Source organism: Cotesia typhae, unplaced genomic scaffold (genome assembly GCF_013202065.1).
Source record: "Cotesia typhae breed Kobodo isofemale line unplaced genomic scaffold, CoteBio_Ctyphae contig_37, whole genome shotgun sequence".
Classification (NCBI taxonomy): Eukaryota; Metazoa; Arthropoda; class Insecta; order Hymenoptera; family Braconidae; genus Cotesia; species Cotesia typhae.
The window spans coordinates 253736-270694 of NW_027423745.1; the positions used below are offsets into that span (position 1 = coordinate 253736).

A 16959-nucleotide genomic window follows, 5' to 3' on the forward strand; every position below is an offset into this window, starting at 1 on the left:
GACGAAATGTCATAAATGGGAGATTTTTATTATTGATATTTTGAGTTATTAATTTTCAGTTTTCCGCAAATGAGCCATCGGTTTATGATTAACAAATTCCTTAATATTGATCTTATTTTCTACGATATTGATGTTCGGATTGTCGTCTAGATCGATGATTTGTAGTCTCAGTCTGAATGTTTTCGACTTCTTTGGTTTCTCGACAGTCTCGGGCGCATCTTCAGTCGTTGTTCGCTTACTCGGCGGATTTCCTTTTTCGTTGGTTTCGGATTTCTCTGGAAGTGATTCGTTGACTTTCTACGGTGATGACGTCTTTTCTTCGACTGTTTTCAGTTTAATTACGACGGTTTTTCGTTGTTTTTGCGGTTTTGTTGAGGTTTTAGTAGCCATCGACGAATGAGTTTTTGTATGGCGAACCCACTTATAATGATTGATAATATTCCGATTGTTGATGTCGATCCGATTGTTATTTTCTTATTGGTTTCTTCTTTTTGGTGGTCTAGTGCTATTAGTGACATTTTTTCTCCGTTTTCTTCTAGCCCTTGACCCCAAGGTTCAAATTTGTCGATGATTGTAGCTGGATCTGTAAATTTTCTTAGTAGATTGAGAGTTTCGCTGTTAAATTTGAGACTCGACTTTAACGTTTCGCGAGATAGGTTGAAGCTCGGTGCGATTAGTTCTATTTTTGTTGATTCTCTTGCTGTCCTTCGGGTTTTATATTCGTTGCAATTTGCCTGGCATCCTTGTTGGAGGTGTATTAGTCCGGTTCCATTAATTATGATGTTTCCGGTTGTCAGTTCTTGGCATTTCCACTGGATGTTTTCCTCTTTGCACGTTGAGTATGCCCACGTGTTTTTCTCGTTCATTTTTATCCAGGTTAGTTTACATTTTTCGATTATCCTTACGTTACGTTCTCTGAGATTTTCGGTTTTCGGGCTCATGAGTAACTCCATTTCGCAATCTACTTCATTTTCTAGTTTAGTTATTTTTGTTGAGATATTGGTCGGGCAGGCCATATCTGGTCCAATGAGCTTGCAGTTGTCGAAATAGTATTGTTCGGCGAGAAAGTATTCTTCGAATGCTGGTTCTGTCACGAGATATTTTGATGTAGGTTGAGTCGTCAGTGTTGATATTTGGTCTCCAATTTCCTCGGCCTTGGGAAATAATTTCAGTTCGTATGCTAGCCATGGTGTTTGTTCGAAGAGTGGTACGGTTATTATTATCAAGAGGTGACCGTTTTTCCTGTTTCTATCGTTGATACTTTTGCCAGCGTATTAATGTCCATGTGGTCCAGAGGTTGGGGTAGATTTAAAGTCGGATGTTTTCTGAAACACTTGTAACTGAGGTGCCTTTATCTGAGAGAATTACTCGGGGGCACTCGTAAAGAGCGATGTAATGGTTTAGTAGAGCGTCTGCAACAGTTACTGCTCTGATATCGGGGAGAGGAACTGCAGCTGCGGCTTTGGAAAAATTATCTTGGATAGTTAGGATGTGAACGTTTCCGTCAGGAGTCATGGGTAGGGGTCCTACTGTGTCTATACTAATTTTTTCGAAGGGTTCGAAAGGTGTATCCGTGATGGACATAGGTTGTTTTGTTTTTATTCGCGTGAGTTTATTTTTCTGACATATCTCACAATCTCGGATATAATTATAGATATTATCTTTCATTCCTAGCCAGTAATATTTTTCGCGAGTACGCCAATACGTTTTTACTACTCCTTTGTGGCCCCCTATTAAGCTGTTATGATTTTCTTCAATTATTTTTGTTCGAAGAGGTTCATCCGATATTTCGATATTCCCTTCACACAGAGTAATTGCTATCGGACAGTCTTTTAATTCGTGTGATAAGTAGGATTGAATATTTAACTCGTCAAATTCATCCCCTTGTTTTGCACAGCAAAATAAATGGATTTCGTGTTTGTGCATCGACTGTCGAAGATTTCTCAATCCTTCGATCAGATCGATTGGGTCTAATTTTTCGAAATGTTTTGTTTTGATGATTACAGTGAAGATTTTACAACGACCTTGCTTCGTGACAAATACGTCCCCTCTTGTAGGTTTTAAGGAGTGAAGGTCGTCGGCATTTATAAATTTAAAATCGCAGAGCAGCTTCGCTATGGGTTTTACTATCTCGCAATCAGCTGCTAAGCAGTGTACTAAACGGTCTCGAACGTAAGTAAGTCCATCTCGGCTAGTTGTAAATTTAATTGTTATTTCGGACCATTTTGGCAGTATACTCTCGTCTGAACTTGAGGGTGAAGATATTCTTGGCCGATGACGTCTTTTGGCAAAAATATTTCCAGCCTCTTCGAAAATTGGAGGGTCATAGGCGACAAAGGGTGGTCCGAATCGGCGGTTTCCTACATTATTCCCCACTGTCATATTCCCGCTTGTTGCTGACTTATTTTTGTTTTTATCCGGATCGTGGGATTTTTCGGGATTATTATTCGATTTGTAGTTATTATTATTTTGTGGATTGGTCGATTTAGTTATATTTGATAATGTTTCGTTTGATTCTACTTGTTCAGATTCGATAAGGGTGTTATTCGCGACGGCCGATTCGGTTTCGACCTTTTCGTTTATTCCCTTGCCATTTTCGTCTACTATTTAGCGGCTTGCGTGATCATAACGGATACCCATATCCTTCAGTTCATCAAGGATGAGGACTCTTTCGAAGATTGGTGTTCGGGATTCGGGTCCGCCATTTAGATATCCTATAAATCGGAATTTAATTGTATTCTGTGAAGTTAGAGAATTTTTATTTAGTCGATTTTCTTTTTCATCGTGTGTGTTGGCGACGTTTCTTGTATTAACGATTTCTGCTGAGGTCGAAGGCTCTGGTTCTATGATGATGAGGTATTCGGTTTCTCTTGGATCTTCGCTTCTTCCCGTCTCTTCTAGACTGATGTCGCTGCTCGATACTTTCTCAAGGTTATCGCTGTTGTCTCTAAGAAATTCATCGACATTAGTTGTAGGTGTTGTGACGTCGTCTAAGGAATCTTCTTCGCTTCGCCAGAATGGAGGCATTTTACTTAGTGATTGGCGGATAGTTTTTGCAGTGTCGGAACTAGTTCTTTTCAATTTGGCTAATTCTGAAGAGGTGTAATTAAATATTGCTTCTTCTAGACGCATTTACTCTAGTGCTCTTTCCCTGTAGGAATTTTCCGGTGGGGGTCGTCTTTGAATGATTTCATCGAACATTTTGACTAGTTAATGGGTTTTTCGTCGTTGTTTTTGTGGAATAATTGTTTCTTTATTTCCTTCGATCTTATCGTCTTTTTCAGCTTCGTCGTCCCCCTCCTGACCCATGTCTGGTTGATTAATCGTGGAGGGTCCGGGAGTTGAGGATGGCTAGAGAACTTCATCATCCCCCTGTTCTTTATTTCCGATATCTTGCAGTTTTGCGTCTTCAGAGGTTATATCAAGGTTGTTAGTTTCAAGATAGTTTATTTTAGGTGGGACTCGCGTTTTTCCTATTTCCCTTCTTCTAAGGCAAGAGGCAATTGTCTCTCTGACTTCAGGGGCGCTATTGATTCTTGGTTTATTTTAAGATCCGAGAGGGCGACCAGGGCACTCGACCGATTGAATCGCTTCTTCGTCTGAGAGTATGTTATTAGATTGTTCTGTTTTAGTGACATCCGTGATGGGCAGCGCTAGGTAGTCATTTTCTATATTATTATTTAAGGTGTTGTCTAAAGGCTCGGGACGACCTTCTGGGTTGTATGAGAGTCCTTCAGCGTATTGTTCGTTGATTTTATGATGGACTACGACATTAAATTTATATCTACTCAATTTAGACCGCCATTTTGCTTGTCTTTTGGTGACAGTCACGCTGTCCCTTAGCCAGCAGACACAAGGGCTACTGGTTATAAAAGTAAAATGTTTTTGGAGGTACGGTCGGAATTGTTGAATAGCGTAAACTACCGCAAGGCATTGTTTCGTAATGTCTGTATATCGGGTTTCGGTGTCGTGAAAGACGCGTGAGACACATTACACTATTTTCTCTCCGACAGCTAGGATGAAGGGTTTATTAAAATCTGGGGATTTAAGAAATGAGTCCTCGCAGAGGGCATTTTTGATATCGTCAAATGCCCTTTGCGCCTCTTCGGTGCATATAAAAGGCTTAGTTTTTTGCGTAAGGTCTGTTATAGGCTTAGCCCTTTCAGCGAAATTTTGGACGAATCTTTGATAATAATTGGCAAGTCCCATGGATTTTCTGGTTTCCCTATGATTTCTAGGTCGTGAGGCATTTTTAAGTGATGAAATCTTTTTAGGGTCTGGTTTTATGCCTTCTTTCGTCATTACGTGCCCTAAATAATCGACTTACGGACAGAAAAATTTACATTTTTCAGGTTAGAGGGTGAGACCCGCTTCTCTGAATCTATTGAATAATCTTTGAACTCTCACCCCATGTTTTTCTAGGGTTTTACCATAGCTAACTAAATCGTCGATATAAATAAATAATTCCGTCCCTTTTGAGCCGCTTAAAGTGGAATCCATCATTCGTTGGAAGATAGACGGAGCGCATTCTGGGCCAAAAGGCATGCAACAATATTCCCAGCGCCCATCTGGGGTAGAAAATGCCGTTTTTGGTGCGTCTGCGGGGTGCATTGGGATTTGATGAAAACCCATGGCGAGATCAAAGACGCTGAAGAAATTAGCGTCGCCTAATTGATCTAAAATATCGATAATTACGGGTAAGGTGTAGGCATCCCCTCTAGTGGTTTTATTTAGTTGCCTAAAGTCAATCACCATCCTATAATTTTTTATAGAAGGGTCATTAGATTGTTTTGGTACGATCCACAACGGTGAATTGTACGGAGAGTTAGATTTTTTAATTATTCCTTGTTTTTCAAGATTTTAAACCTGCCTGGCGATTTCTTCCCGATGTTCTGGGGGAAATCGATATTGTTTTATTCTCACCGGTTCGTTGGTGGTAGTTTCGATCCGGCAGGTGAAATTTTTCGAGCAGCCTAACTCATCTCCAGGGAGGTGAAAGACGTCATGATTGTTTTTTGTAAGATTCTGAACTCGCTCTTTTTCGTCCTGATTGAGATGATTTAACGGTATTTTCTGGAGTAGATGTTTAATACGTTCTTGTTTGTCGGTTATTCGGTAGGAGTTTTCTATAGAAGGGGCGTCGGATTCGTCCCCTTCTGAGCTAGGATTACACGACTCTACAAAAAAAATTTTCGTTCTTTGTCCTAAAGTTTATACTATTATTTTTCAGTTAGTTATGCACAAAAACGAAAAGAAAATATCTTTTTTCGGTATAAAGTTTGCTTTTGTGATAGTTATAATAATAATACTCATTTTTCAATTTTTTCATAAATTTTAATTGATTTTAATATTTTTAAAAAGACCGCGCGGTAAGAGTAGGGTATTAACGTTTACACTGTGCCGCTAGATGGCACCCGAGAGATAAACAACCATCAGGTGTTATTTACAAGCCCAGGATAACTTAAAATGTCGTCACGAAAGTGCAAATACGATGCTGATGCATTTTATTTTATATGTGGTCAATTTATTAAAGTTCGAGACGTGAAATATGAACTAAAGACATCTCACGTTCTCTGTGAAGCCTATGAAGCATATTTTGACTGTCCTGTACGGAATCAAGATGAGCCATGGGCTCCACATGTTGCTTGTAGTTATTGTAAAAGGTGTTTGGAAGGTAAGCAATTTTTATTTAATTAAGCGATGAATCCAAAATAATAGACATATTAATTTTTATTTTTATATTTTTAGGTTGGTATCGAGCTGAGAAAAGGTCTATGAAATTTGCAATACCAAGGATTTGGCGAGAACCAAAAGACCATATTACTGACTGCTACTTTTGTATGGTGAATCCGAGTAAAAGACGTAGAGGTAAAAATGCAAAACCTATTGAATATCCTGACCTCGAATCTTCTTCTGCTCCAATTGCTCACGACCTGACACGACCAGTACCTGAGCCACCAAAAAAATTATCGCAGAAAAGTAGCTCATCTTTTAGTTCTTATAAAAGTAATTCCGATAAGGAGTTTTTGCCTACACCTGAACAACCAAAACACTATCTCATTACTTCAGAAGATTTTAACGATTTAATTAGAGATTTAAATTTGCCAAAAAATAAAGCAGAGCTTCTAGGCTCTCGGTTAAAACAGTGGAATTTGCTTGATGATGTTAAGATCACGGATCAGCGGACTAGGCATGAAATGTTTGCAACGTTTTTCACGAAGGAAGATGGAATTTGTTTTTGTAATGACATTAAAGGTATGTTTGAAGCAATTGGCATACCTTGTGCCCCTAGCGAATGGCGTTTATTCATTGACAGCTCTACAAAAAGTTTAAAAGCAGTTCTATTGCACAACGGAAATAAATTTCCGTCTCTTCCAATTGCTCACTCAGTACATCTTAAAGAAAATTATGAAAGTGTCAAAATTTTGCTTGAATCTGTAAAGTATCGTGAGTATAACTGGGAGCTGATTAGAGATTTTAAAATGGTGGGATTTTTAATGGGGCTGCAGGGTGGATATACAAAGTATCCGTGTTATTTGTGCTTGTGGGATAGCAGAGCGGATTCTAAACACTATATTCAACGGTCATGGCCTGTAAGAATAGAATTGTGTGTCGGAAAACAGAACGTCAAATTTGAGCCGATTGTTGAAGCGGAAAAGGTGTTAATGCCGCCTTTGCACATTAAGTTAGGGTTGATGAAACAATTTGTTAAAAAACTGGATGAAACTTCAGAAGCTTTTGGATACTTAAAAAAATTTTTTCCGAAGTTATCGGAAGCAAAGGTTAAAGCTGGGGTTTTTGTTGGTCCGCAAATAAGACAGATTTTCGCCGATGAAAAATTTCCAACGTTGCTGAATCGTACTCAAAAAGCAAGTTGGAACAGTTTTAAAGCAGTGGTTTCTGGATTTTTAGGAAATAATAAAGCTGAAAACTACGAAAAGTTGGTTGAGGATATGCTTACAAATTTTAAGGCCATGGGCTGCAGGATGTCATTAAAAGTACATATGCTACATGCTCATTTGGATTAATTTAAAAACAATATGGGAGCCTATTCCGAAGAGCAAGGAGAACGTTTCCATCAGGACATCATGAATTTTGAACAACGCTATCAAGACCAATACAATGAAAACATGATGGGCGACTTATTTGGGGTTTATTGAGAGAAAGTAGCTATGAACATAAAAGAAAAAGTAAAAGTGTGAACTTTTAAGTTATTTTCCACTTTTCTGTAAGCTAATTTGATAGTAAAACTTACAAAAATAATAAACATTTTTATTTCAATAGTTTTATTTTCAATCAAAAATTAAAATCCGAGATTTTTAAAAATTTCGTTCAATCAGTCTTCTAAGCACAAAAGCAAAGTTTTTCATGCCATATATTTTTTTTCCGTCTTATTACGACCTAAACTACCGAAATTTAATGCTTTGCAATCAAAGTCAAATTTCATGTTGACCCGTGTTATCAAATTCATACTCTTCGAGTGTTTGTGGTCCTATGTCTATGTCTACCGGGTTTGAATTGAGGTTAATAATCATGCACATTGCGTACCCGTCATCTACTTTGAAAACAGCTTCTCCTCCAAGTACCCCTTTCGGAAGATCCATTCGGGAGAGGTATCCCTCCCTTTACTCGAAATCTTGGATAGGTACAGATATTACTACTTTCATACGAGGTGGTAATGTGTAGCTGGAAGAAGGCTTTGTTTCAAGGCTGTAAGTAGTCGGTTTTGAAGGGCAAGACAATAAAACTAGGGTTTGGTTATCATACAAGATTTCCGCCTTTTCGGCTTCAAAAAAGTTGTTACCTAAGATTTCCACTCCGGGGAATGGTAAATCTTCTCGAAAAACTTGGAATTCGACTTCGATAATGAGGATTTTTAATGTAGTTGCTCCTAAGGTCTCGAAGGTACTATCACTTAGCCCTCGAAATCTCCTAGCTATTCCAATGTCGATAATTACCTCTGGTTTTAAAGCGGATGCATTGATGAGGCATACATTCCCCCGCTATCGATAAGAAAGCGCTGCTAATTACCTAGGAGTAAGTTACACGATACGTGAATTTTTGGCCCAGTTCCTAGAGTGAGGATCTTATGCTCTGAAAACTTTCTTGGGTTAATTATCAGGATTGGTTGAATAGGTTTATTTTTTGTTACTAAGGTGTTCCAGTAAAACAAGATGGTCACGCGTTCTTGAATAAAAAATTCGTTTCCGAGAATGGCCTTATGACCACCGGGTGGTTTTGGTACGAGATGGAACGTGATTTTGACTCCGAATATTTTTAGATTTATGGAACTGGTTATGGGCATTGAGCTAGTAGCAATGCCTCCTACTACTCCTGTATTTTCGATGTTACAGAGGACCTTATCGCATAGTTCTTCAATGCAGAGTAAGTTAAGGTCGGAGCCGGTGTCCAGGAGTGCGTTTACTCCCCCATTTCGAAGTGCTGGGCTTCGTAGGTGGACTGTGGGGCCTCTTTCTGTGGTTAAGCACTTTGGTTCGTCCATGACTGTGCTCGTAGCTCTGCTGCGGTCATCAGTTGTTGGCCTATTGGTCCTGGTGATGACGTCAAGTTGTTCGGAATTGGTAGTTGTTCTTGTCTCGGGGGAGGCATTGGTTCTGTCATGGTCGCTTGATGTTCCAGGACTTGGTTTTGGGGGTTTTGTAATATTGATCGGTTGTATTGATACGGGAAACTCCGATATTGGCCTCTTCGATTCGATTGATAGCTGTTGGGACCCCTCGTGGAAGTAGGCGGAAACTGGACGGGCATACTCGCCATTGCCTCCGGTTGACGAGCGCCCGCCCCGTTTAAAGGGTCGTACGAGTGTCGACGTTCTCCCTTAAGAGCAAAATGGACAATTGCAAATTATCGTAGGGTCAGTCTTATGCCGTAATTTGCTTCTTCCGAATCTGTCCTCTTCGAAGTGTACAGCCTTTTTTGTTGGACTAAATACCCTCGGATGGTAACGGTTTTGATTATAATTTTGGAAAGTCCGCGGCTGGTAATAATTTTGAGTTTTGGGGATAAATTGAGGGTTTCGCTCGGTTCCGAACGCGAAAGTGGAACCCATTAATTATTGTTCAGGTTGATAATTCGGACTGTAATAATTGTCTCTGTAACTGTCGTGAAATGGATCTTCATAATAGTCTGTAGGATGTTGGGGTCCAGGGGCGCTCGTCCTTGGAGTTTGACTGTATCTCTGGTACGTTAAAGTGCGAGGCAGTTCGCGATAATTGCCTCGATAGTCATAATCTCGGGATGATCTCGGCAATTGCGGGTCATGTCTGTCACCGTCATGTCCGGATCATCTGTGAAATTCTACTGAGGGCGGTAGGGATTCGCCAGGTATAAGTCCGTTGTCTCTCATAGATCGTCTACGTTCAGGTCGTCTGTATGGGTCATTTTCGATAGCTTTGTCTATGTCATCTAGGGTTACGGCTCTTCTTATTTTGCATAGGCATCGTAAGAAGTCCGGCAAGTATTCGTATAGGGTGGTAGCTGCAGTTTTTTCCAATGTCCGTTTTACTATAGGTCTGTTTTCTTCGGGAGCATTAAGTTCAATACGACGAACCATCTCGCTTAACCGATAGTAAATGTCTTCAATATTCTCTTACTCTTTCGGGGCCGCAGCAGGTAGATTTTTTTGTCAGGTAATGTATGGATCGCCCCTTCTTAACTTTCGAGCTAAGACTAACAAAATATCCTCTACAGAAGCTAGTTCGACGTGTTCGATTAACCTTTTGGCTCGCCCGTATAGTTTTTTGGCTATTCAGTGGGCGAAGAAGCCTTGGTTATCGGCTGGAATGCTTGGTAACCAATTTCTTACTATTCCATCGAATAGTTCGAAGTCTTTTGCGGCATTCGGACCTTCTCCATTAAAGTACGGAAGCGCGTCGTGTAATTCTTTAGCAAGGGATTGTATTTGGGTATTGAGGTGAAAAAAAGTGTAAGGGGTAAGAGGTGAAAAAAATACTTTTTTCAAAATTTCAAAGTCAATAAAATTTAGAATTAATTCTGCTTTACTAGCAAAATAAAATTTTTATTTTTATTTGTCAATGCCGAAGTAGAATGAATTTTGCTAACAGGAGTTGCGAATGCAGATTCCGTTTGGTATTGACCAACTCAGGTAAAGACGCGTCAGCGAATTCTCTATTGTAGTATCTGATTACTAAAAAAAGTGTACGCTAAGGTCAAAAACCGATTGCAAAACAATATTATTAGAGTTCTATAACCTTTTGAAAAAGAATTCCGGGCAAAGGAAATTTTGTAGAGTATAAAACTTAAAATATGTCGAAATATAAAAGAAAATTTTGTAAGACTCGAAATTCGCCTCTACAATAAAATTGAATGTAAGTCAAGATTGAATAAAATTATAGCTTGAATTTACTTAAGCAGTTAATTTACTTTAGTTGATTTAGATAAAATGGAAATAAATAACGAACGATAATTGTTAGAGAGTTTAAATTTTTCTCAAACGGAAGTTCAATAATTCCGTACTCGAAATCCTACCGCTGCCACCAGTGTTCTTTATGTTATGTCCAAGGGCATTTTTAGAGCAGTAGCGTAAACGGTGGAGGTGTGGACTAACGAATTAAAGAATACGCATCAGAGGTTTTAATTCCGTTGTTTTAATTATTCATGTGGGACGTTTTCGAGGTACGAACTTACCACGCCTTCGTTTGAGACTGACGGATTTTTATGTCGATAGATATACTTACTACTTGTATTAAATAGCTTACCGTTGTTTTAAATAGCTTACTGATACATAGAAATCAAAAACCGTTGCTAAAATGATTTGTTTTGTTCAACTTTCCAGTTCGAATTTCAAAATAATATTAACATCGTTTTTTCTAATTGTCAAATCGTTATTAAATACTAAGATTCAGTTATTAAATTATTAAAATCAAGCATTGAATACTTATTAGATCTGGGATTATCTACTTTCTACTGTACGAGTCACCGAAAAATTATTTCTCGAGAATATCTGAGGTTAAAATTCTTGACAGGCGTGTCATTGTAAAATAATCCAAACAGAAGATTAAATAATAGTTAAAATGAAATAAAATTAACATTATAACTGTTCATAATGTATCCTTACACCCCAGTGAATCAGTTTTCGGTACCGATGAGTAATGATGCGAATTTACAAAATAAAAATTTATTAAATTTTAATCCAATTCTAAATTCAAATTCAAGTTTTTATGTACAATTACATAACAATTTAATCGGACTTAACAATCCGCAAGGTAACATACACAACAGTACTGTCAATAATAGCACTGACCGTACAAATATTACCAGCAATAACACAAGTAGAGTACCTGACTTCAAAGATACAAACAGTATGACTCAACCCGATGAGGAAATAATTAGACAATTAAGAGCCGAAGCAGAAGCCTGAAAAACGACTTATCAGCAATTGATACAACCCTTTGCCAGTACCCTAGCTCAGACGATGTCTGACACGGTAAATCATAATAATCATATCAACGACACATATGCACTTCAGCCTCGAAAATTATTCCCGAATTTGGATTATTTAGCGGCAAATCACTCCGTGATTAGCGGCAAGCCACTGCCCGAAAGCCGACAAGTTAAGATCATTGTCCAAAAATTTAATTCAGAATTCTTATTTAAATTTGCGGAAGAACATATTAGTATCTATTCAATACTATACCAAGTCGTTGGCACATGGCAATCGATCATGGATATCTGTAATCCACCTAAACCGGGACAATCGAGTAAATCGAAAGTACAAAATCCGAATTATACAAAATCAAGAACGCAAATGAACGCCGTCACCGATGTAGACCCTGATAAAGACGCTTCGAGCAGAGAAGACAATGAAAAAATAACTTTAGACGCGGTCTTCATTAACGAACCATCCAATTCGCGTAAATATAACCCAAAAAACGACACTTCAGATGTACTCGTATCGTCAATAAACAATCTCCAGGCCGTGATACAGGCTATGTTCGAAAATTTAGAAAAGACACTGAAACGAGTACCCTCACGAACTGACTGCGACCGTCGTGGATGCAGTGGACATATTGCTGCAGTCTGTTGTTCACGAACTACAGACGAGATACGAAAAAGAGCCGGTTTACGATCCTTTACGAAAAACTCGGATCCCGGAAACCAAGTAGTTACTTCGGTGATCTCCAGTACACCAAATAAGGCTCAAATATCCGCGATAAAAACCTTTACGGCACCTATTTCTTTAACTAGCGCCCTAGTTAGGTCGATTTCTAAAAACTGCGAACCAAATGCGTCAGAAAATAGTTAGGGAACCCCTGATATTACCTAAGATAACTTAGATTACGAGTAAATGGACTATAAGAAAGACTCTAATTCAGAAATGCTTAATTCAACACCCAAATCATAAATCAAATTCGGTAATGCACTTAATGACCTGATGTTCATATATAGTCTCAGCACTCATGACACGAACAAACCTAAAATATCAAGTCAAAATAAACGACAACCATCATTTCAGACTAGAACTGAGAGTACTTTAAAGTTGTCGTCGATAAGAAGCGATAAATCAGAAAGTTTACCTTCTGATTCCATAATCACTTGTAATTCTAAGAAACAGTTATTTTCATCACTATCTAAATCATTAATACCGATCCCTACAACGTCAACAATGAACACTGAAAAAGCTTCAACATCCATCACCCAGCTCGATATTAGCAGAATTTCTAGACCAACAATGGTTCAGCCTGGCATTACTTCTACATCTCCAACGCCTATAGCAGATATAACAGATCTATCATATCTCAATGTGGCAGTCAAACTTAAAAAGCCAATGCCTGAATAGATTTAAGATATCTGTAAAGCAATGAAAAAAGTCCATATTAAAATCCAAAAGAATACAAAGGACATTCAAGGACTCCAGAATGGCATAAAAAGACTCGTACAAAGCCATTCCTCATTAAAGAATCGCCAACTCACCAACCTGGCAAGTCCTGTACGTGAAGTAGAACGAGATGTCGTTGCCATCAATTCCATTGATTTTCAAGGGAAAACAAAACACTATTGTTGACAAAATTGGAACTAAAAATCGTCAGTTAGCTAAAAAACCGACTTTGGAAAAAATTTAATTCTCTTAGTCGAAAATTTCTTCTCGACAAAGTTTACGAGAAAGGGAAAAGGTTTGGTCAAACTTAAATTTGGAATACCATTTGGACCGATTCGCACCAATAGATTCCAAGAAATCTCAAAAATACAGTAAAATAAATACTTTTTAAAGTTATTTTTCTGGAATAACTTTTAAACGACTTAACTGATCAACTCTAAAAACTCATCAGCTCTTAACTTTGGGAAACCGTTCGTTCGAACGACATCGTGCAGAAAAGAAAACCGAAAAAATGGTTTTTTCGGAATTATTCCGAAATTTTCCATCTAACAAACTTTTGTTGTCGATTGTTTCATAGAACATGAAAACCTGCATCGATTACTGCAAATTGCGTGAAAATCGGTTGATTCATTCCAAAGTTATGGCAATTTGAAATTTCAAAAAATAGTGTTTTATCAAGCATTCATCAGACTTTTGAGCTTGAAGAGCTGAAAAACATAGAACAGTTATCTTTTTGTTCTCGGAGAGCGCAGGAACAAGAGAAGCATATTTTTTACGTAACTTTGAAATTTCTATTTAGATAATTTTTAATAAAATAAATTTATTAGAGCCGAAAAAACCACGTCGTTTCCCGACAAAATTGTGAAAATCGGTTGATTGGTTCGTGAGTTATCCGGTTACTGTTGTCGAAAGAACACCAAAAAAGTGTTTTTTTGGAGTTATTTCAAATTTCTGTGTTTGATCAATTTAAGCTTACAAATTTTTTATGAAGCTCCAAAAATTGTGTCGATTGCTTTCAATTTCGAAAAAATCGGTTTTTTTATTCAATAGTTATTGCAGTTTGAAAATTTAAAAAATACTGTTCGATGAAACTTCAATCAGACTTTTGAGCTTGAAGAGCTCATAATAACACATATACCGTTTTTGAGCTCCCCAGCTAAAAAATATAACATAAGTGTAATTTTGAGCGCTCGAGTATGGAATTAGCGGGACCTTGAGGGGATGGCCTTCAGGGTCAACCGTTTTCCAGATTTTTTTTCTTTTGAATTTTATAACTCAGCGGAATTTAATGGGATTATCTAGGGTCTTGACTGGTTTTTCTCAGAATCTAACGCTCTACAAAAGTCCTCATCACGGCAAAGTTATAACTTACATCTACGGGGTAGTACGGGCCACTAAAGTTAGATTTTTCATAAATTTCGTGTTTTTTCGTAACTATCTCGTAACTAACACTAGCAACAGAAAAAATATGAACTTAAGGCTTATAGGAAAATAAATTTTCTACACAAAAGGTATTTAATAATAAATCGTTAAGAATAATATTTGTTGAGATATAGAGGTTTTAAGTTGAGGTAGTATAGAATTTTTGAGTTAGATTGTGAAATAAATTAATTTCACTATAAATTATCATATAAATCATTCATCATTTATATTTTAAATTACAAACGATTGAAAAATTGAATAAGATCGTTTTTAAACTGATATTTAAAAAAAATTTTTGAAGTTATACTTTTTTTGGCGCGTTGGAGAAAATTGATGAGGGTGAATTTTTACGATGCGCGCGCACACCGACTCCCAAGTTTAACAGTATGAAATTAGTTCTAGGTGGCATGAAAGTCGATAGCTATGTTCAAGTTGTATATTCTAGTATTTTTGTACTTAGAAGTTCTAAGTTAGAATAGGGAGGCACGATTCCAAAAGAAAAATCGATCTCGAGAATCGCGATAAATTTTATCGAAAGAATTGATCCTTGATAAAATCGAGTGTGAAAGAATCGATCCACTGATAATCGATCGTTTGAATGAAGGCGTAATTTTCAATTTTAAAGAATTCCATATCATTATAATGAACTAATTTAAAAATTAATATGGCTTATACTAATGCATTTTCAATTATTAAAATAGACATTTCTTCTAGATTGAAAATATTTTATTGCACTTAATAACAGTGAATTATAATTTTTTCACTAAATGCTTTCTAATATTTAAATGAGTTAATTAATTATTAATTAAATTGATTTAATTAAATATTAATACTGCTATTAAATATTAATCAAATAAAAAGTATTATTAGTTAAATGTATATTTTAATAAAAAAATAAATATTTTTTTCTAGTTTCAAAAAGAATAATAAAATTATTAAAAGAAAGTAAAATTAAGTTTTTCTTATTAGAAATACCATTCCGCTGTTGGTAGGGATTTAAGGAACAATATTTGCTGTAAATGGTCAGCACTTAATCGATTTCTGATAGCATTTCCAATATGCCTAGCAATAGAAAAAAGTCTTTCACACGGGACAGAAGTTGCAGGAATCGTGAGGTGTTCTAAGGCTATCAATGATAAAACTGGTGCAGATTTTTTTTTCTCGGTTCAAAACTCAATTGCGTTTTCATCTTCTTGAGAAGGACTATCGATAAATTTTTTTTTCTAATATAATTATAAAAATTTTCAATGACACAGAATTTATTAGATATTTCACCATATTTGTATTTTATTTATATAGTAAATGAGTTAAAAAATTACACTTGTTGATTTGAATAATTTCTATAATTGGGATTTTTTCTCATTTTAACTGCTACAATTAATTTGTTATAATATTTAAAAAAAATTTTATCTCAATTTTAGAATCAAGTTTTTAAATTACTTAAAAAATACTTTCATTCAAAATTCCCGGTCATCGTCGCCATTTTATTTTTAGACGATCGATTCCGACTCTGAAGAATCGATTTTGAATCGTGCATCCCTAAGTTAGAACACGTGTTTCGTTACAGTATAAACAAACAGTGTGAATAAATAAACGTTATTTTGGTGTTTTTATTAAATCAATTTTATACACGACGGTGATAGTATATACTAATAATTTATTAGTATACATGTATATATATATATATATATATATATAAATTGAATATTAGTGATAAAACTGATTTAAATAAACTATTTTGAGTGCATTTATAGATTTAAGGTTGATTGTCGGTATGTATAATTTATTTATATCATTAATCAAAAATTATTACGTTATTATTATTTAAAAAATAATTTTTTTATGTTTTGTTTTATTTCTGATACATTAATAAGTTTTAAGTATAAATGAAAAAAATTAATTTATTCTCTATACATGTTTATATAAACCCTAAATACTGAGTGTTCATACTGTTTTTGATCTTAACTATTCGTTAAATTTGATTTATTGATATTTTAATTATTTCTTTTATATTCTTATTATAACAAACAAATTTTATTAAGTAACTCTAAAAATTACGAGCACTCAGCTTAACATGAGATATTTATATAAACATATATTTTCAATTTATTCAAGTAGTAGTTGAAATAATCGTAAATAAATTCTAATAAATAAACTTAAATGAATTTTAATAAATAAATTTAAAATTTAAATCAACTTATAAAAAACATTATAAATAATTTTCTATACGAATTCATATCTATCTACCTATGATTTTTTGCAGGTTTCTCTGAAACTAATAATATTACATCGTTAAATTTCAATTTCTGTCTAAGTTTCCGAGATGTCTGAAGATATTACTCAAAAAAATGCACAATACTGTAAAAAATATTATGCACGAAAAAAATCTGCAAATCGGGGGGTAGTAAAAAAAAAACTAACTCTGAAAAGTGTCGACAGTATAGACAACGACAAAAATTGCTCAAACAACAATTCCAATCTGAGAACGAAGTTATTCATACTCCATCAACATCAAGTTTTCAAATGACGTTTGAACCTCAGCCTATCGGCACAGGTAAAAATTTAAATAATTGGAAAATCAGAGTTATAATTAGACATATATAATGAGATTATATAGTTATATTTAATTAGTTAATTAAAATTAAATTATTAAATTTATTTAAATTATTATTTAAATT

General features: G+C 35.8%; 1 protein-coding gene across 1 annotated transcript in view; it reads right to left on the bottom strand.

Moving 5' to 3' along the window:
• Positions 1-16959, bottom strand: part of LOC141526874 (neurexin 1-like) — a 703605-nt gene that overhangs the window by 231890 nt on the left and 454756 nt on the right. The window lies entirely within an intron of this gene.